The sequence below is a fragment of the Colletes gigas genome, unplaced genomic scaffold (assembly GCF_013123115.1).
Source record: "Colletes gigas isolate AHSC1104 unplaced genomic scaffold, ASM1312311v1 Colletes_gigas_Sc00002, whole genome shotgun sequence".
Taxonomy (NCBI): domain Eukaryota; kingdom Metazoa; phylum Arthropoda; class Insecta; order Hymenoptera; family Colletidae; genus Colletes; species Colletes gigas.
Genome location: NW_025106631.1, coordinates 11,943,521 through 11,970,851, shown reverse-complemented (window position 1 = coordinate 11,970,851; position 27,331 = coordinate 11,943,521). Strand labels below are relative to the sequence as shown.

The following is a 27,331-nucleotide window of genomic DNA, read 5'->3' as shown; positions in this document are numbered from 1 at the left end:
GAAATAGAGCACAAGATTTTACATACAAAAATTACTGCATGTATATCAGATCGGTGCCAAAATATAATTTCTCAACGAGCATGAAAAAGGTTCTGTCATTTGTAACATTACAGTTGTGGGGTGAGTGCGTGTGCGTGTGTGCGTGCGGGCGACCAGGTCATGCTGCGACAGACCGGCGCCGATATGTTTGGGAATCCGTTAACGGTTCAGCGTTGCACACGTCGTGGTTTGCACACGGCGTGGTTTGCACACGGCGTGCAATCGCCCTTTTCGGTTAGGGCGATCGTCGATTGTTAAATCGAACCGCTCTTAAGACGAGCACCGTGTCGTGCGTAGATCGGATCGTCGCGAGTTCACGTCTGAGAGTCTTGGCGAGTTGCGTGCGAGAAGTCGCGTTGTTAATAGATACACATATATATATATATATATATACCAGCGTGCACATTTTATTTAACCTCCCCGTTTCCGAGAATCCTACACAGTTAATGCCACATGTTTTGCACATATTTAAATTAGTGTAAGTAAGACTTCACTGAAAAGAATACCGTTCTATTTGTACAAAAGAATTTTCGAGAACTTTTGGACCAAAAATGTATGGAACCACCCGATACCGTCTGAACAAATAAATAGAGAAAGCGATAAGGTTGAAATTGTTAACTTGTTGGGCTTACGTCAATGGACGGGTTGCATTTGCAAAGCGCATTTTAACGACAACAATAAATTTACAGAGGCGCGGCAAACAAATACCAAAAGATGAAACTCATTTCCACGGTATCGCCGTTTATTGCGGGAAGCACACAATATTCCGGTCGTAAGTTTCGGAGGCCATTTTACTTTCCACGCATCCTGGTCGTCCCCTTCGAGGTCAGAAAATCCACGTTCCAGCGTACAAGGGGGCGCGGTATTATAACGAATCCTCGCGGAAATTAAAGGAAGGACCTTTATGTATTCTCTCGAGAATTCATACGTAGCCGGTTAATTACGAAATTCAAATTAACACAAAAAATGGTAGATCTGGAGGGGGGAGGGCCGACGTTTTTTAAGGATCTCCCTTTTTAAGGCTACGAACTCGCCTACTTATTACGTTTCTCGGTAGCTCCGCTGGCAGTCTGGCAGTCGGTTATTTACCTACTCGAGGTTTTAATTACCTACCCCCTAGCTCTACACCGGACAGAAAAGTAATCTTGGAAGTATGTGAAAGCGAGCACAGAATTTACGTAACGGACGTTAGGAACAAAGTAGGTATATTGGCCTTAGCCAAGCACTTTTCTTCGTTAGCATGAAATAACGTCTGTAGAAATAATAAAAACAATTCCACCATATTACGAAGTTGCCAGGCCACACTTGAATCTTTTAGACGAATACGATTCGCATAATTTCACGATTCCATCGTTTTAACAAATTTTTGTCTTGTAACATCGTTATTGGGTTCAATTTAAAAAGCTTCGAAGCGGTAGAAGAAATCAAAAAACAAATTTGTATCGCGAATTCGATGCGACGATCCCATAAAGAGATCTGAGAAACATCATTTTTGTCGTTCCGTTCCGCTCCCTTCGAAAATGCCAGATGCATTGAAAGTCGTTGAAACCAATGCCTACGGTTTTGCAGGTACGATGCCGAGTCGTATCGACATTACGAGCATCGTAAAAAGTTATAGTTACACTATAATAAGCCATGGGAAACCGACGGGAGTTGGGGAAAAAGGAAGAAAGCCGAACAAACGAAAGCGACTGGGTTCGTGTTTATATATATCGTTGCGGATGTAAATTCTACCAAAGTGCGCGAAAGGGCGCTAGAAGTCAACGATTTATCGCGATGTAAAAGAGAAAGTCCTGATTATTGGCACGTTTAAGGGCTCGTAACGTCGTGGCGAAACGACGTCGAAAACCTCGCGAAACTGTGGTCTTTTTGATCTCTGGGAACTGTTGGGCACGAACGTTTTGTTTCCTAATAAAAAGTACCAGACGAGGGGAGGTTAAAGAGACCTATATTTTATGGAAGTTTATATTTACGGTTGAGGATCCAAAGTATGACAGTCAATACCTGTTAAGACTAATTCTCATTACAATGATTGAATGAATGCAATACCATTGAATCAGTTGTTATCACACGATTGAAAGACTTGTTGTGTAAAAGTAAAGGTTTCAAAGTATTAGGAGGTTGCATTGAAAGCCGCTGGTCACGTTTAAATGGCTCTATCTGCGTATGCTGTGGACAGCGATAGATGTCTTTTACATCATTTTAAAGTGTTAACATTTCCCACTAAAATTTAGTCATCAGACATCATTGTTTGTTCACACAAGTGCTTTTGTATCGCCGAATTAAAATAGAACGCGATAAGTTGTTCTTTCGATGTGTACTTTTGCACTACTTTGATTTAAAAAAAAGTGCAGCCGAAGCTCATCGATTCCTTGCGAAAACTTATGGTGAATCTGCTTCATCGGAAACGGTATGTAAAGATTGGTTTCGACGATTCAAAAGTGGTAATTGTGATGTTCACGACAAACAACGGCCTGGTCAATCGAAAAAGTTTGAAGATGAACAACTGGGAGCTCTATTGGAAAAACCCTGCTCAAACACTCAAAGAATTGGCTCAACAACTCGAAGTCGATAAGTCGACTATTTCACGACGTTTACATTCCATTGGAAAGATCCAGAAAGAAGGAAAATGGCTGCCACATGAACTGACCGAAAATCCCATTGCTAATCGTCTAAACATCTCGATTTCTTTACTTACAAAGCATAGAAAGAAGAGTTCCTTGTGGCGTATCGTGACCGGCAATGAAAAATGGATTTATTTTGACAATCCAAAATGCAAGAAATCATGAGTTGACTCTGGCCAATCATCAACGTCGACACCAAAGCGAAACATCCACGGTCACAAAACAAAGCTCTGTTTGGAGGGATATGGAGGATGTTGTTTACTATGAGGTGCTGAAACCGAACGAAACAATTACTGCAGAACGTTACCGACAACAATTGGAGCGTTTAAATCAGAACTTGATGCAAAAATGACCATCAATTGCGTGAAATCGTCGAAAAGTGATTCTCCTCCATGACAACGCCCGGCCTCATGTTGCTATAGCTGTGAAGCAAACATTGATGAAGCTGGAATGGGAGGCCCCCCCCCCCTCACCCCACCTAGCGTACTCTCCGGATCTGGCCCCCAGTGATTTTCATCTTTTTCGATCAATGCAACACGCTTTGGAAGATACACATTTCCATAATTACGAAGAAGTTAAAAATTGGGTTACTGAATGGTTTGACTCAAAAGATAGTATTCTTTCGTCGGGGGATACAACTTTTGCCAGAAAAATGGGAGGAAGTCATGGCTTCCAAGGACAAATACTTTGATTAAGGTAATCATACATTTTATTACTGAAATAGATGTTCAAAGATTACAAAAAAACAGCGTATTTCAATGCAACCTCCAAATACATCGATGTAAACAACAAAGAAAGCAGATGCCATGTACCGCAGGTTGTCTACTCCTTAGGCGATCGAAGGATATCTGATTGTTGGTCGTCGAGGATCGAATCGATGCAAAAATTTCTGTTCGATGTTCGTATCGTGATATCGACATCTGTTAGTACGCAATTCCCAACGAAAATCGCGCTTAACGACGATGATAAGGAAAACTCGAGCGCGCGTTCCTTCTCGACGGCAGGAGCTTATAGCGCGTAATATAAAGCCCCGTTCGGCGAGACGAAGTCGGAATAAACGGAAATTACCGGGACCATCTTGTAATTATACGGCTAATAGGAAGGTAATTTAGTGTCTCGAACTCGAGTTACCAGTGCGCCGGAGACGTCTGTAGGAGCCGTTGCTAGCCTACGTTGGCGTGGTTTTCGCGGAAAATTAAAATAATAAACGGCATCGTTAGGATTCATCATCTGATTTTAATTTCCATTCCGAAATGATTGCGCATTATCTCCGGGCCGCCCCGTAACACCATTTCTGGATTTACTGCTCGAGGGCCAAGCCAGACGTTGCTCACCCGGCCGTTCGTTCGCTGGCTTGTTTCTTCCCGTCGTTTTTCTTTCAGCCACTCAAATTTTATCTCCTTGTTTCTACCACCGTTTTCAACAAAATCATTTATTTTCTATCCATTCGACAGCTCCGACGCACAAATGGATATTTCACCGGAAATGGCGGTCAAATAACGATTTTGAAAATGTTACGGAACTTGTAAGATTTTGGTTTCTTGAAATAGATTAATGTATAAGGAACAATGAACTAAAACATTACATTTCCTTAAAAGTTAAGAGCTCCTATGGCACGCGTTTCTCCCTTATTTGTGTTTCTATAACCTCATTCACGTTCAGTAATATTTTTAAAGGTTAAAATAAATTATATATATTTTTTCATTATGGAAATTTTGTAGTTAGGTATACATATATGTACTATACCTTTCAAAAAGTCATACTCGATTTATAGTTATATTTAAATGTTTATTGAAATTTGAAAATAATCAATAATTCAAAGACTTGTTACGATTATGAAACTTTTAATCTTGTTTGATTACATTTGCTAAAACTTTTGATTTCAATTTTAAAAAATTGATTCCCGATTTGTTCGGATTAATGATTTATAATTAATTTAGTGATTATCGGAGTCGCGATTTTTGTGACACGACGCTGGTCAAAAGCGTGTTCACGTTCGAACATAACTATTTAACATACTGCAAGACTGTTACGATCGAAACATGTACAAAAAATGGGAATGCTTAGAAGAACATTTACTAAATTTACAAAATTATACAGAACAAGAGCTTCTTGTTATGGGTATTTGCTCACAACAAAAAAAATTTCTTCATAAAAAAATGAAAAATAGTTGTAGAGAACAATAGAGAGCTTCCTGTAAAAGGTTCTGAAAGTCACAAATCGAACAAACAGTTTTCTGAATTAAGTAATCGTAACAAATGAAGAAGGACAGAATATCTTCGACAATCTGCCAGTACTGAAAAATTAATCGTGTTTTGATACAATATGATACATATCACAAGGGATGAGTTCTGAGATTATATAAACGAAAATAGAAAATAAATCAACAATATTTATTCTTTTTACAATATATTTATTGTAACTACGTATCAGAAGTGGCTCAGAAAAGTTTTTGCTCACTGACGACTAAATATTCCCGAAGATCACAAAACGTATACAAACATTGTTTAATTTATTGGCAGTGAGTCCAAGGGAAACAGTGTTCAACATTGCTGCCACAATTTTCTATAATTTTTAAAGCACGGATGATTTATTATATACTATATGACAAGTCATTCTCATCGATTTCACATATTTGGTGCTGTCTCCTTATCGGGATCTTCCAAAGAAAGCTGTCTGAACGCAATTAAAATTTTCATAGATTGGTGTACACTTCCGCGTAAGCATGGTCAAAGCTGGTATTGAAAAAGTTTCACGTAACGTTGTGGATTTCTAATAAAAGCGACGACGTTGCGACACGGACTTTTCAATGAAACGGTGCCGATAAAATAACCAACTTGCTCGACTTTCTTGCGGTTACGACAGTTACACAGCCGTTTAAGTTTCACCCGACTTTTATGACTATAAAAGTATACGATATAAAAGTGTACAGATTATACCAAGGTTTCTTAACGGGAGCCATATGGTTTGCTAGTGGATCATGCTGTAGTTATTAGGGTTACGAGTGAAAGATGTTAAAAAAAAATATTCGAGCGAGACAGCAAAAATAATATCAAAATTATTATCAAACAAGTTGGAAAATACACATGAAATCAAACAAAGACCTCAATAAATTTTGAGTTTCTTTTTGTATAAATATTGAATATAAATAGAAGTGGACAACTTCTTATGGCAGGTAATGCAATAATAACAAAGCGAAACATTTATTTTGCGTGTTTTAAATTAATTTGAAAGCCTTCTTCAAGAAAATTTATTGAAATATGTTTAGCTCTCTCAAAATTAGTATATAAATATTTAAACATATAGCTAGGCATTTCTTTAATAAAAAATTATGAAATTATGGATCTCTTTTTTTAATAATTGTATAAATGACTTGCAGAGGACTCAATGTAGAGGATTGTAAGCGTTTGAACTTGCTTGTAATGACTAAATATAGACACAACAAAGTTTAAGTAATAAGCATGCTCACGCATTATTTAAATTTAAATAGCAGATTTCAGTAAAAGCACGAGTATTTATTACTTAAGAATAAAACTGACTAGGTATAACATTCGGTAAAATAATGCGACAACGGGTATAATTATTATTTTGCTCTCTATAAATCCTGTTCAGCAGCAACTGGCAGCCATTATGGACTCTTCAGTTTATGAATACCTTCATGGAACATATTCGAAAAAATTCAGCATAAACTGTCTCACCACATTTTATTTATAAACATTATAACAACGCGTCGCTCAGCAGAACACTCAATTTATTACCAAACCGGTGAAAATACATATTTAAATTGTCGCTTTAGTGAATGTCCTCGTCGAATGCGTGAATTATGTTCCATTGCCGCAGGAGCGAATATTTCGACACGGTTTTTACGAAGAGCGGTGGAAGCGCCGCTGCATCTCCCCCTCGTAACAAAAAAAATGTGCTCGACAACTTTTTTTTTTTCTGAATCCTCTGCCATCCCTCGTACGTTTCTACGGACGCGTGTTATCGCGATCGTAACGACGAGAGACCAGTGAGTACGCATCGGACGTGCGTTGCGACGATTTTGGAAAATAAAGTTTATCGCCTTCGCGGCCTCGCAGCACTCCACATAATGGGTTGTCTGCCCGAAAATGTGAAAAGTATTACATCGTTGCTCGCAGATTTCGACGTAATTTTTATGGAGTCGCGCTAGCTCAATGTGGCGACGAATACGATGATGAGAACGCATTTCAGAACGAACTCTACGACCTTATACAGCAATGTATTATTTTAATATGCAGTTGAAGATTACGAGGCAAAATTTTGCCACAATTCAGCTTGCTGATAGAATTTAACATTGTAGTTGTTCCTCGAAGTACGCAGAGGTTCGGAATGCCGATGTACCGCGCACTTGAAATTCCGCGTAATTCTGAGATCAAACCCTCCTCCACACTTCAAATTTCTATTAATCGGAAACCATAATACAAGTGTTATGGGAGAAAAATGTTATTCGAACATGTCTGTCCCACAAGAGCGTGTCGGCGATATCTCTGTAAATATAAATTTATTTTTAAAAAACTTTATAGAAATGGGATGTACATCTGAACCACTAATACGCTCTTACTTTAATAATGAGTCCAATCTCCTCCGTTAGCAATTATAGCTTGGCATCTTCTAGGCATACTTTCTACCAATTTTTCGGCGTATGACGTAGGTAGCGACCTCCATATTTGTCTAATACGGTCAATTAATGTTCTTAATTTTAATATGCGTTTCCCTTTAAGCTTATGCTTCATTACGGACCACACATTTTCTATCGGATTTGCATCAGGGGACTGGGATGGCCATTGTAATACGGTGATGCCGTTTTTCGCTTTCCACTCGGTACAGATGCGACTTCGATGTTTTGGGTCGTTATCTTCTTGTAAAATCCATTTGTTCTCAGTTTCACTAAACCACCGTTTCACTGATGTTAGAAGCCCCCTTTGGTACAATTTTAGCATTTTTTCTGCATTCAAATTGTATGTGAAGATGCACAAGGTCCCAAAACCCCGTGCGTTAAAACAACCCCAAACATGCACTTTTATCGGGTGTTTTACAGTTCTCTGAATTAGTGGTTTTCCATGGACAGACCAAGCATGTCTAATAGGATACCAGGCCCAAAAAGAAGACTCATCACTAAACACTACATCGCTCCAGTCACGGTCGATATTTTCATGAGCCCACACCAGCCGACTTTCGACGTGTCTTTCTGAGAGTAACGGCTTGGACATCGTACTACGCCATTTGACACCATGTTCTTCCAAACGACGTTTCAATGTCATTATGCCGATGTTCACACCCTTTTTTGCCAAGAATGCTTGTCCTTTCCGTAACGAAAGTGTCGGATTTTTTGCAAAAACTCGAAGAATCATTTTATCTTCCCTGGTATCAGTACTTCGGTTTGAACCGCGATTTGGAAGGTCATCGACTTCTCGGTTTCTCTATACCGTTCCACCCACTTCCTAACAAACTGTGGCGACTTATGTAGGTATTTAGCAGCACTTGCAAAACTCATTTTCGACCCTTTTGGGTGACAACACAGGAACACCGCCTCAAACCTTTTTGCGTACGCAGCACTTATCTCGGAAAGTTCTGTTCCCTTCAATGACACAAATGAATTTGAAAGAAACTCAGCCAACGCGTACTCGTGAGGACTGTATACGTTTAGATTATCATTATCTCCCCTTCATTAGGTTTCAAGTTTCGAAGATATCGCCGACACGCTCTTGTGGGACATGCATCATACATACATTATATATACTTAAACATATGCAACACCTTCCGTATTCGCCACCAGAGTGGCCGCTTTCTCACAAGTACTCGACCGATCCTTCTGTTCCTATATGTATATACCACAGAGAGATGTCTTGAAGACTAGACACGCCAATTGGCCGTAGCGTAATAGTGACGCCTGCATTTACACGCATTATCATTATTGGCTGAGTCGCTCAAAATTACAATTTCATCTTTTACCTCTGACCCATACATTTCAAATATACGCATAAAATCACGCAATAAAAAAATAGAAGAATTACATCGACAGGCCATGGAGTTAATAAATAATTAAATAGTGTAAAATGTAAAATAACAAAAACAACAACAAAATATTAGAAATAGTTTATTTACACTGTATCTTGCTATGTAATGGAATTTTCGATTTTTCCTAAAAGCACATTGAAACTATGTATAGACATTCTGAAGTACTGGAAGAAGTTTTCCTCATCATCCTTTAATTGTTTATACAGGGTGTTCGGCCAACTCTGGGAAAAATTTTAATGGGAAATTCTAGAGGCCAAAATAAGACGAAAATCAAGAATACTAATTTGTTCATGAAGACTTCGTTAAAAAGTAATTAGTGTTTAAAGTCCCGCCCGTACTGAATTTTTTTCTCGAAAATGCGCAGGAATTCGGGGATATGTCTATTCACCAAAAATGATTGTAATTAACCCCCGCAACCGAAAATAATTTTTCCAAAACGATTTGAAATTTTTTTTTTCGCCGAAAAATTTATTCACCTTCTTGAATTTTTTTCTTGAAAGTGCGTAGGATTTCGAGAGTATAAGTATTCACCAAAAATGATTTGAAATTTTTTAATAACTTTCTAACGAAGCCTCAGTCAAGAAATTAATATTCTTGATTTTCGTCTTATTTTGCCCTCTAGAATCTCCCATTAAAATGTTTCCCAGGGGTGGCCGAACACCCTGTATAATGTCCCATATTCTCCATCAAGTTTTCTTCTTTTTAACATTTTATGCACAGCACAATGACGTTTTCTTACTTTAGTTTATTCCTCTTCATCTAATACTAATGCTATATAGCATAAATCTTCTAAAGATAAGTGCAAAAATATTTCCAACTTCTTACGATTGACAAACACAGTTTGAAAGACTTCGCACGACTGTCATTACTGAACGTGAACTGATGACTGGTGAACTCTCGCGTCCGGAACCGAAACGGATAATATAAATACAAGATGCATTTCCCCGAACCGAACCGAACCGTTCCGTTTACGTTTGTGCCGTAAACGAATAATATAAATCGACCTTAAGGCAGTGCGAAGACTTTCTCTCCTTGCCTTTGCCTCGTTTAGTTTGTAGGTGCCTAGCCAACAAGTCATCTCTCTATGGTATACGCTCCCCGATCAACCTGTTCGTGAACAGCTTGTGAACAGCTTGCGACTGTGCTCGCCAGTAACGTGGAGACTTTCACAAACAGCGAACGCTGATCACTCGGGAAGCAACACATCAAAGGGACTATTTGCAAACTCGAAGTACGTGTGGATTATAATTGTTCGCGAGCTTGTGAAGTGTGTGGACACGCGGCTGTTTCCATTAACGAACAGCTCGTAAACTACCTGCGAACAGTTCACGAGCTGCTGACGTGCTGCTACTGATGAGTCCACTAGCAGGCCCAGAACGAAACACTCCCCTGTCCTTTCCTTTACTTTAGCTCTTGCTATCTCCCTTGCCATACAGTAAACCGCCACACGTATATTTATTACATTTTCTGAAAATATATGATAATTTTAATTTGACACATATCTATCAAAATATTTTTTATGGCGCCAATCCTTTTTCCAGATTTTGTTTTAATTTTAATGCCCGTATTATTAAAGGATCTATATTGTAGACTTCAGGGGATGCGGCGACTTCAAAGGTCGCGAAAAAATCGTGTACTTGGATGGATAACTGTATAGTCCGGGCCCTTTAAACCATGCAACTTTTATATGCAAAATTTTTTCGTGCAACGCATATTTTGGAAATTATCAAGCTGCACAAGTTACGTGGACCACCCTGAATTATGAACAGGTAAATTAAGATATTAAAGACTCGAGTAAGACCTTTACCGGTTACTACACCTTTAAAAATGACGACACTAGATAAAACATTTCTACGTACGGCCCCTAGCTGCTCGTATTTCTGTCAATTCACTTGTTCCGGGAGCTAAAACGTGTAAATATCGCCATATCGTGGCCCGGACTATACTTACAAGTAGCGTTGGGCACTCAAATTTGTGTCATATGATTTCCAACATTTAATAAAATAATTGCCTTGAATCGCCAATTATAGTCGTTAGTCATGGTCATTCGACGCGTCCGACTATGCCTGCACAAAACGGTTCTCTCCCCTCTACCTTGAAGCAGCAGTCTTAAAGATGAGAAACTTTGAAATACCTCGAGAAAGGCGTCTGATTGTCTACGGGTGTACGGCTAGGTAAGTGGCTAATTAACATTACAACACCCGTTAGGAATCTCTAGCTGTCGAGGCAGCATTGCTGATGTTCCGGCGTTGTTTGTAGTCGCGTAATTTAAGTGTGCCACCGAAGACACGGTTTCGCCATGCCACGCCAGGCATTATCATGGTAATTTGTTAGAAACAAACATTATAATTCCAGGGAGGGGAGGAAGCGAAGCTGAGACCGCGACGGTGGAGCAGGCTCTTTGCTGGTGGTTCAAGAGGAAGGGCTGTCCGCAGAGGTGGCAAGACCGAAGAAAAGTGGGAGGTGTGAGGATAGGGAGGCGCTTTGGTAGGAACGGGCAAGGGTTAAGACTTCGTACCCAAGTTTAAAGGCGTAAGATCTACCGTGTTTTGGACAGTGTCCATTGTTTCAGGGTGATTTATTAAAGACGAAGTCGCTGGCTTCTCCGTCGCAGCGAAGACCAAGCTAAGATGGTGCTCTATGCCACATAACGGTACCGGGATTTATATCTTGGTTCACAACCAAAACGCCATTATATCCTGGCTATGTCGGAACCCCTTCTCGCTGCGAGGATACCTACCGAACATCTCTCTGTCTCCCAAATCTTTTTTGTACTTGATTCGGGATGATTTGGGATTATTAAGTTACCGAGTGATTAAATTGGTTCGAAATTTTTTTATTTAAGAGAATATTCTACATTAGAACCTTAAAAAAACCATTTTTTTTAATTTCATTTTCTGAGAGCATATATCCTTGCAAAGATTTTTATCAACAGATACTACCGGATTTGAAAAAATAACGAAATTATACGCGTTTGTCGCGTTAAAGACAAAAAAGACATATAAAAATGGATTCTTTGAATTTAAAGTTTTGCCAATTGTCTAGTTTTTAATATTTTTTTATTATTCTAATTCCGGCTATAACCACGTGAATACTAAATAACATACTTTTTGATTTTTCAATTTTTGAATCGTGGCAAACATGAAGGCACCTTTTTCGAAGGACCTTTATTAACGATACCGTAACTTTTAAAATATTAAATATTTTTGTATGGAAAAAATTGCGGATATTCTTCAAATACATATAGATCTAGATATATGTGTTCAAACTTAATATAAATATAAATTTCAAAGAATCTTTAAACAATTGGGTTCTACAATAGGATACCTCCTTAATACGTTCTAAACTTATTCTCTCTTTTCGATATTAATCAAAATAAAACGAAGACATAGAAAAATTACTGTTCTTTACGATGTGCGGCATAAAACGTATGTTAAACAAAATTACTTTCAATTAATCTTATAGATAGTAATCTTATATTCAGTGTTATAACTAAATAATGAATATGAATCAAGTCCACTCCGGTTGAATTCCGTATGAAAAATATTGACTTTTTTCCAAGAATCGAAACAGAAGAATAACGGTGGGGATCGCCTGTTACTTAGCAGAGGTAAAATTTGTTCATTTATCCAAGTAACACAGTACTTGAGAAATAGACAAGACTACTTATCGGTAGTTCGTAATTCGTACAAATAAAATAAACGTTTATAAATCTCTATTGAAATATCAGAAAGCGTGAGGCAAAGGAATCTGTTTATTGCTGCCTGAAAATTCACGAAATCTTTGGGCGAAGAAAGTCAAAGCAGGACAGAACTTTGGGGGAGGGGGTGGTTAGAGAAGTGGGTGAGAGGAAGAGAAAGAGGCTGAACGTGCGCCTTCAAGCTAAGAGGTAGTAGTAGGGGGATGAACTCGAGCAGCCACTACTAAAATTCGTGCTGCTGTGCCACTTCCTGCGCGAGGTAGGACCGTGGAATTATTAGATATGCAACCACGACGGCTGGCCTCCTACCGGCATTATTAAACTTAGTTATGAATGTCCATTAAAACTGTAAAGGAAATGCATTAGCCTGCCAAGGTATTCTAGGGCTGACAAAGCCACCCCCCGCAGAACGTGAGCCACTTCGCCTACACGCTTCAACCCCCGTTCGTTGGAAAACTCCATCGGATATTTGAGGCAATCGAGAACCTACAAGATGATTTCCCTGTCTTATGCAAACAAATCAAATAAGATTCTAATACAACGCGCAGATTAGGTTTGAGTCTCTAAGCTTTACTTAAGTAAACGAATTCTAAACCGTAACTGTAGTTTCAACAACCACGTGACTACGATTTTGCAGTAATTGTACGCAGTCGTGCGTATTGTATAATCGAATATAATTCAACTACATTACAAATGTACAGTCACTTTTGCCAAAATTATCAAAGATACTACTAAATATAAATTATTGTTTTTCTAGGAATCTATAATAACTTGCAGTTTATCCACGAAACAAACAAGAAAAGCGATGGTATGGCAGCCAAAAAAATATATTTTATACTTACATATTATAATTATGTCATACTCCAAACATGCTGTTTCATTCAAATAATTAGAAGATGATTATAAAGATGAAACTAATTTTTAATTGTTCGTTATAGAACATCAAAATACAGGTCTGTGTTACACTTTTAAGAGTTAAGAAATGATACGTCTGTATTACGAGAGAAAACAATCCGAACGAAGTAAGTTAACAATCCCCACTTGTGAAGATGCGATGATACTGCATAAAAGATAGGCTGAAGACCCAAGAAGCCTTCTGAAGGGGTTATTAGCACGGAATTATTGTCATTGTGGGAGTTACAGCCCTTTCACCGCTTATAGACTATACAAATGGCGATAATAGAGAATATACGACGAAGGGGATGTTGCGTGCACTCTTAGTTCCTTCCAAGACGAAGGGCGTTCCCTATTTTAACGGCCAGGTTTGACAATGGACCACGTTGTTTTGGTACACGATTTCCAGAGGAAGATAAAGACACAAGTTCTTGGGTGAGAATTACATTCGTACATTGTTGTACCTTATAAGCTTTACCATGGTCTAATATTTATTTCCCTTCGTTCCTATAAACGCAGGCCATTTTGACCAAGTTCACCTTATATTAGCAAATCTACAGTAGGACAATGATGATTTTAAGAGCTAGATATCCCTCGTCATCTCATTGCATCGGGAATTTTTTCTAAGTTTTTGTATTTATTCTTGTATCCTAGTTTTATACTGAAAATAATAACCATATTTAAAAATTATTATAACGAGTAAACGAATGCTTTCTATACACAAACGAAAACCAATCTATCATTTAGGTTTACAAAAGTTTTAAAGAGTAAACACAAGGATATTGTTCTGTTGTTTAAGGGTAGTTTGAAACACACCGATAGAAAAATATAGTCTGTTTAAAAATATTTTTAAAAAGAATTTGCGGACGTGTTCAGGATTAAACAAAGATTAATTGTGGGTGTGTGACATTTATTATTTAAAAAATGATTATTTTGTATTAAAATATAATATTAAAATCTATGTACATTACAATACTCACTAAAGTGGCTCTAAATCTGTTGCTCCCAGATTGCTAATAGAAATCAACCATTAATATCGCGAACTCCTAACACTTTCTACACAAGAAATATTATCTTTGTTCACACTGCGAAATCCCAAGCACGTGGGCTTAATTCCTACCGCCGGGATCTCTAGCACAGCTATTTGCTGGTACATATGCACCTACTAATAGAAGAGACGAGGAAAACTACTATATCCTCTTTTCTCGTTCTTTCGAAGCCGTTTTCCTCTTTCTCGCACATTTCTAGACGCGTGACACTGCAGGCCTCCCGATGCACGATGAAAAGAGAAAGAAAGCACGACATGAGAGAAAATGTATCCGTGGCGGTGGTGGAACGAAATATGCATGCCAGAAGGGAGAAAGACAGGGAAAGGGTATGAGTTGGCCCATGTCTACCACAAAAGCCATTGTCCGCCACTTACTGCATTCGTCGAGGCTTCCTCTCACCCTGGCAGCTCTGTCCACAGCGTGCACAGGCTCTCGTGCTACCAATGTAAAACACTTCCCGTGAATTTTATTGCTCTAGGTACCTTGTCGTACACATCCACGTGTAGGACCACCTAATCTGCGCCTAGAAACTCACGGGACCGCCGTTCACATTTGCTTATATGCCCGGGTGCGAATTCAACCGCTGTGTAGGGTGTAAGATAAATATTGTATATCACGAGTGCGTTGAATAATCCTCCGCCTTGCCTTAAATTAAGATGTTCAATTGATAAGATCTTTCGATTCGATATGGACCTTGAAACTTTAGATTAAATGGTTTTGCAAGATTTATCTGTTCGTCTATGATTTCCATTACGTTCGAGTTATTTAAAAAACATCCACAATTGAACAAGGACGTTGAAAAACGTTTAAGACAAGTTGCGGTTTTCTTCTTGGTTAAATACTGTATAAATATTTAAAATATCGTGGACAAAGCGATCATAGTGAATCTAATTATACTTCGAGATCATCGTCAAAGTTTGTTATTCTGATATACAGGAAAGAATTGCAAGTTGAAACGGGCAACCTAGCCAGAAGAAGTCCTGTTATCTTGACAACAGGAGCGGGCGATTCGTTAGAGCGGCGGTAAATTCGCGAATTAAAGAACTTATTCCATTTGGGCAGCCAAAGGGGTGTGAACGCTTCCTCGTTCGTATTATCTCGCGACGAGCGAGAAGAACAAAAAGGGTGTGCAGGTGTAGGGAAGGGGTGAGGCTGGCAGAAAGGCCAGGACGAACGACGGGAGGGAATAACCTGTACGAACGGGGAAGGAAGACGGAGGGAGAGAACAGAGAAAGGGACAGAGAGGACACGTTTAGACGTTCGTTCCGCTGGTAACAAAGATAACTCTATGCAATAAAAATGATTCAAAGTTTCCCGGGGCGGATGGTGGTTCCGATGGCGGAGCGGTTGACAATAGCGCGTCTTTGTCTCCACCCCCAACCCCGATGCTACTCGCTGCCTCTTTCGCCCACCTCGTCGCCCCCTTCTACTGTACCTCGTCCGTATCCTGCGACACCTATCTTCCGGTTTAAAGTCCCACCGTGCGCGCCAGGGAGGAACCTCGCTAACTTTTATTATTTACGACCGATATTTCAGTCGGGCAACGCGCGTGCACATAGCGGCCGTAAAGTGGCCCTTGGCGGTACTAGCGATTGTTCAATTCAATCGACTCTTAGAAAAAGTTGAAAAACTTACCAGGGCTACCCCAATTTTATACTAATCCTCCTGACTCGTGCTGCTACAGATTCTTCGATTCCGATAGCTGTTGATTCTTCGAGTATTATTACTAGAGGTGTGTGAAAATTTGAAATAGCAGGTTGGGTAGGGAATAGGAAATTTTTTCGGCATCGGGACGGGTATCCGAAAATTTCGAGACTCTTGAATTTGTTGGGATTCCTGAGAAAATTTTCGGGAATTCGATCCGATCAGACCCGTTCCAAACACCGGTTTCCCGCTATTCTCAGATTCTTGCACACCCCTAATTATTACATTTGGAATACTAGAAGTATTCTTTTAGAATAGAATTGTTGAGACGATCGAATACCTGCGCTCCAAATCGTGCGTTAAAGACCAATCATTAATTTCCTTATAACGGCAATTTTCACCAACGTTATTCTGCTATGTCTTCACACCGACGCGACACACACTCCCTTCCAAAGGCATCGTTCTAAGGGTGCTTGGAAAGGGGAAAACGGCGTCGGAGTTTTCGTTAATACTGGACAACTAAGGAACCGACACTTGGTTCCAGTACAACAACAGTCAAACATTCACAAACAGACAGTCAAACAGCAACATTCTAAACCACGCAGTCACGGTCAAAATCATACATTCAGAGCAATACATTCAATTCACATTCGATCTTTGAATAAATATAAGTTCACGAAAATTATCGTTCTTTTTATTCCAACTATCCCGGTACGCATTAGTTTGCCAATCGGGAAGCAGGCATTCGCGGGATCTTCCAATTTCATAATTTTGCGCGTGTCAACGCAACAAGAATTACTATTTTTCAATCGTTTAACATACTGATACGTTACCTATACAGGGTGTCCACGCTAAAGTGTGACAGTCGCAATATTTCAATAACAATTGATGATACGAACAAATTGTTTATATGTAAATTGCAGGATAAAATGGGATCTCTATTTTAGCGTAAACGAAAATTTGATTTATGTTATTAATTTAAAAGATATCATGGTGAAGTTTCGTTTTTTAAATGGAACTATATATTTGTTTTGTATCATGCGATAGTGCTTTTCAAGTCGAATTCATTAAGCTGCAATTTATTCATCCGATTTTTATTAGTTTTCAAGATATAATGCTTAGAAATTTACTGATTTTCAGCAGAGATGTCTCGGCTTGAGTGTTAAGTCATAAAAGCGGTCCTATTGTTGCGCTGTTTGACTCTGCCTGTTGAAACCGATAGCAAGGATCTAGCTCAGAACGGCAGGCCCGAAAAGTAAGAAACATAGAAAGTATTGTCCATTACGGTCCAAGTTTGCCGCGTCGAGGATAGTGTCGTTAATAATTCGGATGTTTAATACTTTCCATGTTTCTTTTCCATGAAATTAATAACATAAACAAAATTTTCTTTTACGCCAAAATAGAGATCCCATTTCTATATAATAATTATGTAACAATAATTACATAAACAATTTTTTCGTATCATCGGTAGTTATTGAAATATTGCGACTGCCACACTTTAGCGTGGACACTCTATACATACAGGGTGTTCGGCCACACCTGGGAAAAATTTTAATGGGAAATTCTAGAGGCCAAACTAAGACGAAAATCAAGAATACTAATTTGTTCATGGAGACTTCGTTAAATAGTTATTAGTGTTTAAAGTTCCGCCCGTATTGAATTTTTTTCTAGAGAGTGGGTAGGATTTCGGGGATATGTCTACTCACCAAAAATGATTGAAATTGATCCCCGCAACTGAAAATAATTTTTCCAGAACGATTTGAAATTTTTTAATTTTGTCGAAAAATTTCACACTTCGAATTTTTTTCTCCAAGGTAGGTAGGATTTCGAGGGTATGTCTGATGCCCAAAAATGATTGTAATTGACCCCTGCAACTGAAAATAATTTTTTTAGGACGATCCACCTGTCATTACCTACTGCCGATTTTTCTTTAAAATTTGTTTTTCATTTTTAATAAATTTGTGGCGGCCAAGGCACCACATACGCCTTAGCCGTTCGAAGCCGCTACAATGTATGGTTGCACACGAGACGATGGTTGCACACGAGACGATGGTTGCACACGAGACGACCAGAGCCGCGTGAGCCGAAAAGCCGTTGTCGTCGTCTCTGACCGTCTTTTGTTTTTGAAGGCCTCTTGGTACGGTGGCGATGATCGTACCAGAGAGTCGAGCGTAACCCGCACCACGAGTCACGTCGTTGTACGACAGCAACAATAAAATTGTGCGGAACGGAACAGGGCGGAGTCATTACCTTCCCGATCCCACATTGGTGACCCCGACGTGATCTCGCCGCGCAAGTAAAGTTTTTTTAAGAAAATTTGGACATTTTTTGTATACGGACAATATTAGTTAGTGTAGAGAAATAAGTGTATAGTGTTAAGAACATAAGGAAAGGACACGGTCTGACAAATAGTAGGCGCGGTGTGTGTGTGCGGTGAAATTAATCTTTTGTGACCAAGACTGGTAAAATGACTGACCCTAACGTTAACGCAGGGACATCCGCGGGTGTGCCGTTGGCAGTTGATCGCGTCGCTGTACGGATACCCGAGTTTTGTCCGGGAGACCCGGAGATGTGGTTTTCAATGGTAGAGAGAAGTTTTGAGGTATCCAATGTAACGTCGGAGACCACGAAATTCGGGTACATTCTCGGCGCGTTAAGTGCGCGACACGCCGCGGAAGTAAGAGACATTATCATGAATCCCCCGGCCACGGATCCGTACACGACGCTAAAAAATGAGTTCATTCGCCGGCTTAGTGCGTCGCAGGAACAGAAAACGCGGCGGTTATTGGAACACGAGGAAATCGGGGACAGAAAACCGTCCCAATTTCTTCGTCACCTGCGCGGATTGGCCGGTACGGCTTTTTCGGACGGTGTATTGCGGACGCTTTGGATGGGCCGACTACCTGCTAATATGCAGGTGATTTTAGCCACGCAGCGGGACACCCCGCTGGATAAGGTGGCAGAGTTGGCAGACGCTGTTGCGGATACGATGACACCGCGGGTACACGTCACGGAGGCAGCGATTACGGGCGTATCTGCATCCTGCCAAATACCCCCGCCGGGCCCGAACATCGAGGCCATGTTAAACATTAAGATGTCACAATTGGCTCTTTCCTTGAGGCAGGAAATTTCTGCCATCCGTGAATCCTTGGTGGACCAGGGGCAATCTTCCCGTCGCAGGTGGACCCACCGAAATCATCCAAACTCGCGCTACCGCAGACGATCTCTATCGCGATCGCGAGAGCGGCCCGCGGGAGGACAAATGGACCATCAAAGGAAATGCTGGTACCATTGGCGGTTCGGTCCGGCCGCGCAGAGGTGCGTTGCACCGTGCAATTGGAACGCCACGGATCAGGGAAACGACCTAGGGAGTCGTTGATGGCGGCCAGCGACACAAATCCAGCATCACGCCGCCTCTTCATCTTAGACAACAGCTCGAAGACGGAATTTTTAGTGGATACCGGGGCCGATTTGTGCGTTTTTCCGCGCCGCCTGCTAGGCGGATTGCGAGAAAGATCGGAGAGTACCAGCTGGCGGCGGCGAATGGGAGTGTAATTAACACCTACGGGACAGTGTCGTTAAACCTGCACCTCGGCCTACGACGGGATTTCGTGTGGCGATTCGTGGTTGCGGATGTTACAAAACCCATAATCGGGGTAGACTTTCTCGATCACTTCGATCTTATGGTGGACATCCGCAATCGTCGCCTCGTCGATCGGACCACGTCGTTAACGGTCCGCGGAACACGAGCCGAGGATGAAACGCCGTCGGTGAAGACAGTAGCAGGGACTACCGTTTACCACCAGCTCCTGATGCAGATGCCGGAACTTACACGGCCTAGCGGCACCCCGATGAGGACTACGCACCAAACGGTGCATTACATCGAGACAACCCCTGGACCACCCGTTTCCAGCAAGCCGCGGCGGCTTGCACCGGACCGGCTCAGGGCTGCCCAGAAGGAGTTCGACGCGATGGTGAAGATGGGCATCGCTTGTCCTTCGAAGAGCGCGTGGTCAGCACCCCTTCATATGGTTCCGAAGAAGGGCGAAGAAGCTTGGAGGCCTTGCGGTGACTATAGAGCGTTAAACGCACGGACAATTCCCGACCGATACCCCGTGCGTCACATTGAGGATTTTGCGCAACAACTGAGTGGCAAAAAGGTATTTTCCACAATAGATCTCGTCCGAGCTTATAATCAGATTCCGGTTGCGTCGGAAGACGTCGGAAAAACGGCCATTACAACGCCGTTCGGGCTTTTTGAATTCCCGTACATGTCGTTCGGGTTACGAAATGCCGCGCAAACATTTCAGCGCTTTATCGACGAAATTTTACGCGGTTTCGATTTTTGTTACGCGTATATAGACGACATTTTGGTCGCCTCAGAATCCCAAGCCGATCACCTGCGCCATTTAGAATTATTATTTAAACGATTAAAAGATTATGGCATTGTTGTTAATCCGAATAAATGCACGTTCGGACAGGAAGAAGTTAAATTTCTAGGCTATCGGGTAAATGAAAGCGGCACTCAACCTTTGCCCGGCAAGGTACAAGCCATAAAGTCATTTCCCCTTCCGAAAAACGCGAAGGATTTGAGGCAGTACTTGGGAATGCTTAATTTTTACCGCCGTTTTATCCCAGATGCCGCTCGCTTTCAAGCACCCTTGAACGACCTTCTAGCCGGCAATTTAAAGGGCAAGACCCCGATAGCCTGGACTTCGGAAGCGCGTCAGGCTTTCGAAAATACCAAAAATAGTTTAGCAAACGCAACCCTGCTTTCTCATCCTGCGGTCAACGCTCCATTGTCGGTTACCTGCGATGCTTCTGATTACACCGTAGGAGCTGTTTTACATCAGTGCGTCGGCAACGAACGACAACCATTAGCATTCTTTTCTAAGAAATTAGGATCTGCCGAAAAGAAGTATTCAGCTTACGACCGGGAACTACTTTCTATCTATTTAGCAATAAAACATTTCAAACATATGCTCGAAGGCAGACATTTCACGATTTTTACAGACCATAAACCCATAACTCTCGCTTTCAAACAGAAATTAGATAAATGCTCTCCTCGACAATTCCGATACCTAGATTACATTGCGCAATTCTCTACAGATATTCAACATATTTCCGGTAAAGACAACGTCGTTGCCGATGCACTGTCCAGAGTGGAAACGGTTAACCACTCGATTAATTTCGAAGAATTGGCAAAATCGCAAGCCCAGGATGAGGAGTTGCAGCGGTTGTTGAATAGCGAATCTAGCCTGCAATTACGCAAAGTCTCGTTGCCTGGCACGTCTTCCGAAATTTTTTGCGATATTTCGACTAAGAATGTAAGACCTTATGTCACCCCTCCTTTCCGACGCGCAGTTTTTAATATGTTACATGTATTATCACATCCAGGTATTAACGCGACGATCAAGCTCATAACGCAACGTTATGTTTGGCCGTCGATTAAAAGAGATGTTCGCACGTGGACACGTTGCTGTATACCGTGCCAAAGATCAAAAATTTCCCGTCATGTGACTGCACCATTGGCTACATTTGTTAAACCTTCTGCGCGATTCGAACACATTCATTTAGACATAGTAATTTTACCGGTGTCCGAAGGTTTCAGGTATTGTCTGACCTGTGTAGACAGATATACGCGGTGGCCGGAAGCCTTCCCCATGGTCGATCAGGAGGCCCAAACCGTAGCTCGAACCTTTTATGACGGTTGGGTAGCGCGGTTTGGTGCTCCCGTACGGATTACCACCGATCAGGGTAGGCAGTTCGAATCCAAATTATTTTTTGCGCTGAACAATTTAATTGGATCCACACGCCTTCGCACAACGGCGTATCACCCAGCGGCCAATGGGATGGTAGAGCGTTTTCACCGACAGCTCAAGTCGGCTATAAGGTGCCACGGATCCGACAAGTGGACAGAAATACTTCCGACGGTTCTACTCGGTATTCGTTCCGCCTGGAAAGAAGACCTCGGCGCTACCTCAGCGGAATTAGTTTATGGCGAGCCATTAAGATTACCGGGAGAGTTCTTGTCTTCGCATTCAGCGGAAGGCACAGAAAATGCTTCCGATTTTACTAATAGACTACGCAACCATTTTTCTAAATTGAGTCCCTCTAATGCATCACGCCATTCCGTTAATCGTACATTCGTTTTCAAAGATCTTAGCAGTTCAACACATGTTTTCATCCGAACAGATTCAGCCAAAACTATTTTACAACCCGCTTATGAAGGTCCATACGCCGTAGTGCGCCGAGGCGAAAAAACATTTACAATAAACATTAGAGGTAAGGAAATAAATATATCAATTGAAAGGCTAAAGCCTGCTTATATGCTAGCAGAAAACAGACCGGATCCCGTGAGCATAGAAAATCAGCCGGTCACACAAACAAACGTACCTGACAATGCGCCGGTTATACAGCAACGTGTTACGCGTTCAGGTAGACGCGTACGTTTTCCCGAGCGATTTCAAATTACGCGGTAGTACTTAAGGCTTGCGCATTATTATAATAAGTATCATATACCATTTATTTTTTTCCATCACTTTTATGTACTTTCATGTATTTTTAGGTATTACGTATTATATATTAAACTCCATGTAAATTCCTTTTTTTTTCAACTCTGTTCAAATACTGTAATGTAAATCTTAGTTAGGATAACGTATTTTATATAATAGAGTAAATGGTAGTGGTAATGTAGTCGGTCAATTTTTCGTAATTGTGCCAATTACTGGCAGGGGGGTAGTGTGGCGGCCAAGGCACCACATACGCCTTAGCCGTTCGAAGCCGCTACAATGTATGGTTGCACACGAGACGATGGTTGCACACGAGACGATGGTTGCACACGAGACGACCAGAGCCGCGTGAGCCGAAAAGCCGTTGTCGTCGTCTCTGACCGTCTTTTGTTTTTGAAGGCCTCTTGGTACGGTGGCGATGATCGTACCAGAGAGTCGAGCGTAACCCGCACCACGAGTCACGTCGTTGTACGACAGCAACAATAAAATTGTGCGGAACGGAACAGGGCGGAGTCATTACCTTCCCGATCCCACAAATTTGTTTGACGCTCTACAGAAACGTTATCAAGGAACAACTTTTTCAATATTGTTAGAATTTCTACATATTCTCTACTAAAAAATTTCGGGGTAACATTTCTGGCCAGAAATTATATTTTCGTAAACAAATTTTTTGCTCGAAAATGGCTAGGAATTCAAAGGTATGTCTATTCACCAAAAATGATTATAAGTGACCCCTGTAACTAAACATAATTTTTTTAGTGTGATTTGAAATTTTTTCATTTTGTCTAAAAATTTCAGTACCTACTCGAATTATTTTCTCGAAAGTAGGTCGGATTTCAGGGGTAGTAAACTGAAGGGAATGAAAAATTCGCAAGGAATATAAAATTGATTCATAAGAGAACTCATAAAACGTATTAAACAGTGTATTTCAATATATTGCAGCGGAAAAGCAAACTCATAAAAGACCAGCGGGTCTAATTAGATATTTTCGGGAAGTTGGAATTTTTATTAGCGGTAAAATGTAATAGATGTATTATTTATGTTTGGCAAGGTCCAAGTTTTTCCATCATACAACAAGAGTTATAAAACACCGCTACAAAGCACTGCAGACTTAAAGCTGTGTGTGAAAATATTCCAACGGACATTCTAATAAACGTGGAAAAGAAACTTGTAAAACGAATTGAAACATGTATTTCGAATAGCAGGAGACACGTAGAATAAATTTTTTGTATAATAAAATTCAGCTGAAACATTTAAATAAATGTTCCAATCATCCAAATTATTAGCGACATCACCATCCTCGATGCGACAAACTTAAATCGTGATGGACAATACTTTTCATGTTTCTGACTCTTCGGGCCTGCCGTTCCGAGCGTAGACCCTTGCTATCGGTTTCAACAGGCGGAGTCAAACAGCGCAACAATAGGGCCGCTTTTATGACTTGCCACTCAAGCCGAGACGTCTTCGCCGAAAATCAGTAAATTTCCATGCGTTATATCTTGAAAACTAATGAAAATCGGGTAAATAAATTGCAGGTTAATGAATTCGTATTGAAAAACACTATCGCATGATCAAAAAAAAAAATATATAGTTCCATTTAAAAAACGAAACTTCATCATCGTATCTTTGAAATTAATAACATAAATAAAATTTCCGTTTACGCCAGAATAAAGATCCTATTTTATACTGCAATTTTCATATAAACAATTTTTCCGTATCATCAATAGTTATTGCAGTATCGCGACTGTCACACTTTAGCTGGGACACCCTGTATACATTCCTCGAACGACTTCCTAATATCCCAGTCGTCTAAGGCAGGGTCTGCTAGAAAGCCTTTTACTGATAAGTTCACTAACAGGCCCGGACGAAACGCTCCCCCTCCTTTCCTTTTCACGCCTCCTACGAATTTCCCGAGATCCTACCCACAGCGAAGTAGCGCCACAGTATGATTTGAAATTTTTTAATTTCGCGTTAAAATTTCAATACCTACTCGAATTTTTTTCTCGAAAGTGGGTAGGATTTCAGGGGTATGTGTATTCACCAAAAATGATTGTAATTGAGCCCCGCAACCAAAAATAATTTTTTCAGAATGATTTGAAATTTTTTAATAACATTTTAATGAAACCTCAGTCAAGAAATTGATATTTTTATTTTCGTCTTATTTTGGCCTCTAGAATCTCTCATTAAAATTTTTACCAAGGGTGGCAGAACACCCTGTATATGGGCAGCAGAACTTTTTCCTAAGAAACTACAAAGATTAATTCTGAAGGTAAAATGTTAAAAAAAATAAATTTGGATAAGATTCATGAATTTCTATGAGTTTACAAAAATAAGTGCTATGGCTAACTATACTAGGTTACACAGTTCTATTGTCTAAAAGCAAAATCTTGGTCTTGTAGAAACTTTCACGTGTATTAGTCTGGCGGTCAACGCGTTAAATTTTATTTTTACTTATTTTATGGGATGTACAGTGCTCCAGCGTGTGTAGTGTTAACGAGATTATGCGATAGAGGCAGTACCTACATATTGCAGAGTTAAATACTCTATATTCATATAACATGATGTTTTCGCCACGGCGGTTCTTTTGTTTTTCATTCCCGTAACGGGAAACGAAAAACGAATTTTTATTCTATTAAGTTTTATTTTATGTACTATTATAAAGTACATACAGAACAGGTAATTACGTTGGACATTGATGTATTTATTTTCTATCGTTATCTTTCAAGCTATCAAAAATTTTCCATAGCATTTCTCTTTTTCAAACATTTGTACATAATATCTATCCCTGAATAAGAAATCTTTTAGATCGGAAAAGACAAGGATCACGAACTTTTGTTCAGGAAAATTGTATCGTTCATCATCTTGACCACCAAAAGTTGTGTTTATAATCTTACAATTCAGGACACAGAAGTAACAAAATTGTAATCAGGATTTTCAGTTATCAAATCAATGGACGAGCAAACGATGATCGATCCCTGAGGAGCGAGATGGACCGGACCATCCCCAAGACTCCTGTATTCCCCCTCGGCGCGTACTCTTTATCTGCCTAGCTACGAATACCCATACGTAACCCGGTGAAGGGTCTGAATTTGCATTTTATTCGCAGTTGTGGACCGCGGGTTCGTGGGTAACGTTCCTCCGCGGTACGGACATTTATTTTAATTAAATTACTCCGGAGCGTCGAACAACCCATTTCCTATAAATTATCCCCTCACCGGTCTTTTGGTCTCTCGCGCGTAGGTGCGCGCACGCGGCTAGGCATTAATGTACCCGCTGATCCCACGGTACCATTGAAATGAAATAAAAGCACAAGCGAGAATGAAACGTTCTGCCCATTCTCACCGCGAGGCGAGTTCGCCATGCCGCTTCCCTTTCATTTACCATGTAATCATTTTCCACTAATGCGCGTATGTATCTACATCGATTAACTCGCGGGACGTTGTTCTGTATATTGGTATCCCGGAGTATAATTTAACCCGAGTTTAATCGCCCCAAATCAATTGTTCACTCGAGAAAACGCTTTCGCGATAATCGTCGTTAAACGAACACCCCATGCCGAGCTAATGATCCTGATTATCGAGGAACTTCTTAACAAAGCTTGAGATGTCGTTATTCATTTCACATGATCGTTAACACCTTAGAAGAACAAGGATTCTTACGCCTTGTGTTATACAAATTTTTCTATAAGTATTTTATAATTAAAGCATAAGAAAAGTGGGTAATTATAAACGGATCGTTCCGTTTATTTACATGTGTTGGTTTGTTATGATCCATTGATAACGAATCTCTTACGCAATAAAAGAATATTGTGTCACAAACTTTCGTACTTCAATAATTTCATAATGAAGATCTTATGTTGATTACTATAATTTAAACATTTTTGACTAGTCAGTGACTGATTGAAATCACACTCTTTTCATTATTAACTTCAACTAAGTGCTGAGTCATTAATTTTTCAACATTGGTATTTGTTATCTAAACAAATCGTGAGATATTTAATTAAATTATAATATAGGATATTATATGCGCAGGATACTGATATCTGAACGAGCTAATAAAGATATGTCTATGTTTCTTTTCCTCCTTTTACAAAGTAATAATATATCTTTAATATCAATACGGTAAACTTGACTAAATTGCAATCCCTGAGGGACTTTTGCTTTTGTAGACAAAGTATATGTTAAATAATAAAGTTATAAAAAATACAGATGAATAGTTTGTTTATTATTCTAGCATCTTCTGAAAAGAAAATTCTTATAATACTTCCAAGTTTAAAAAAAGGAATGATTTTGTCATTTTTTGTTTGCAAAACCATAAAAGAATTGTTTAAAAAATTTCTTTGTACTTCTAGTAGTTTCTCCAGATAACATTATGAGAAATGAAACTTTGTTCTTATCGCTTAAATTGCTAAGGGTAAAAAAAATACATATGCGGGCGCGAATCGGTAAACGCGAAGTTAGCGACTAGCGGCCATTGCTCCCTATCGGCGAATTCGGATTTCGCAAGTTGGAAAAGAATGTGCATTAAATACGACAGTCGTACCTGAACAGTTAATGACAAAGGACGGTCAGAGTACGTGCGTGTGCTTTCCTAGCCACGAAGGACTGTGTGCTTTATTGCGACTTTTCAATATTGTAAATGCGAGAGACCATTCTATTTCCTTCCTCTTTTTTTTCGTTCTGCACTTTCTCAAATATACATATAGGGTGTTTGACCACCCCTTGGGAACAATTTTAATGGGAGATTCTAGAGGGCAAAATAAGACGAAAATCAAGAATACCAATTTCTTGACTGAGGCTTCGTTAAAAAGTTATTAAAAAATTTCAAATC

General features: G+C 40.1%; 1 protein-coding gene across 1 annotated transcript in view; it reads right to left on the bottom strand.

Moving 5' to 3' along the window:
* Window positions 1–27,331, bottom strand: part of LOC122399687 (nuclear pore complex protein Nup88) — a 144,320-nt gene that overhangs the window by 112,998 nt on the left and 3,991 nt on the right. The window lies entirely within an intron of this gene.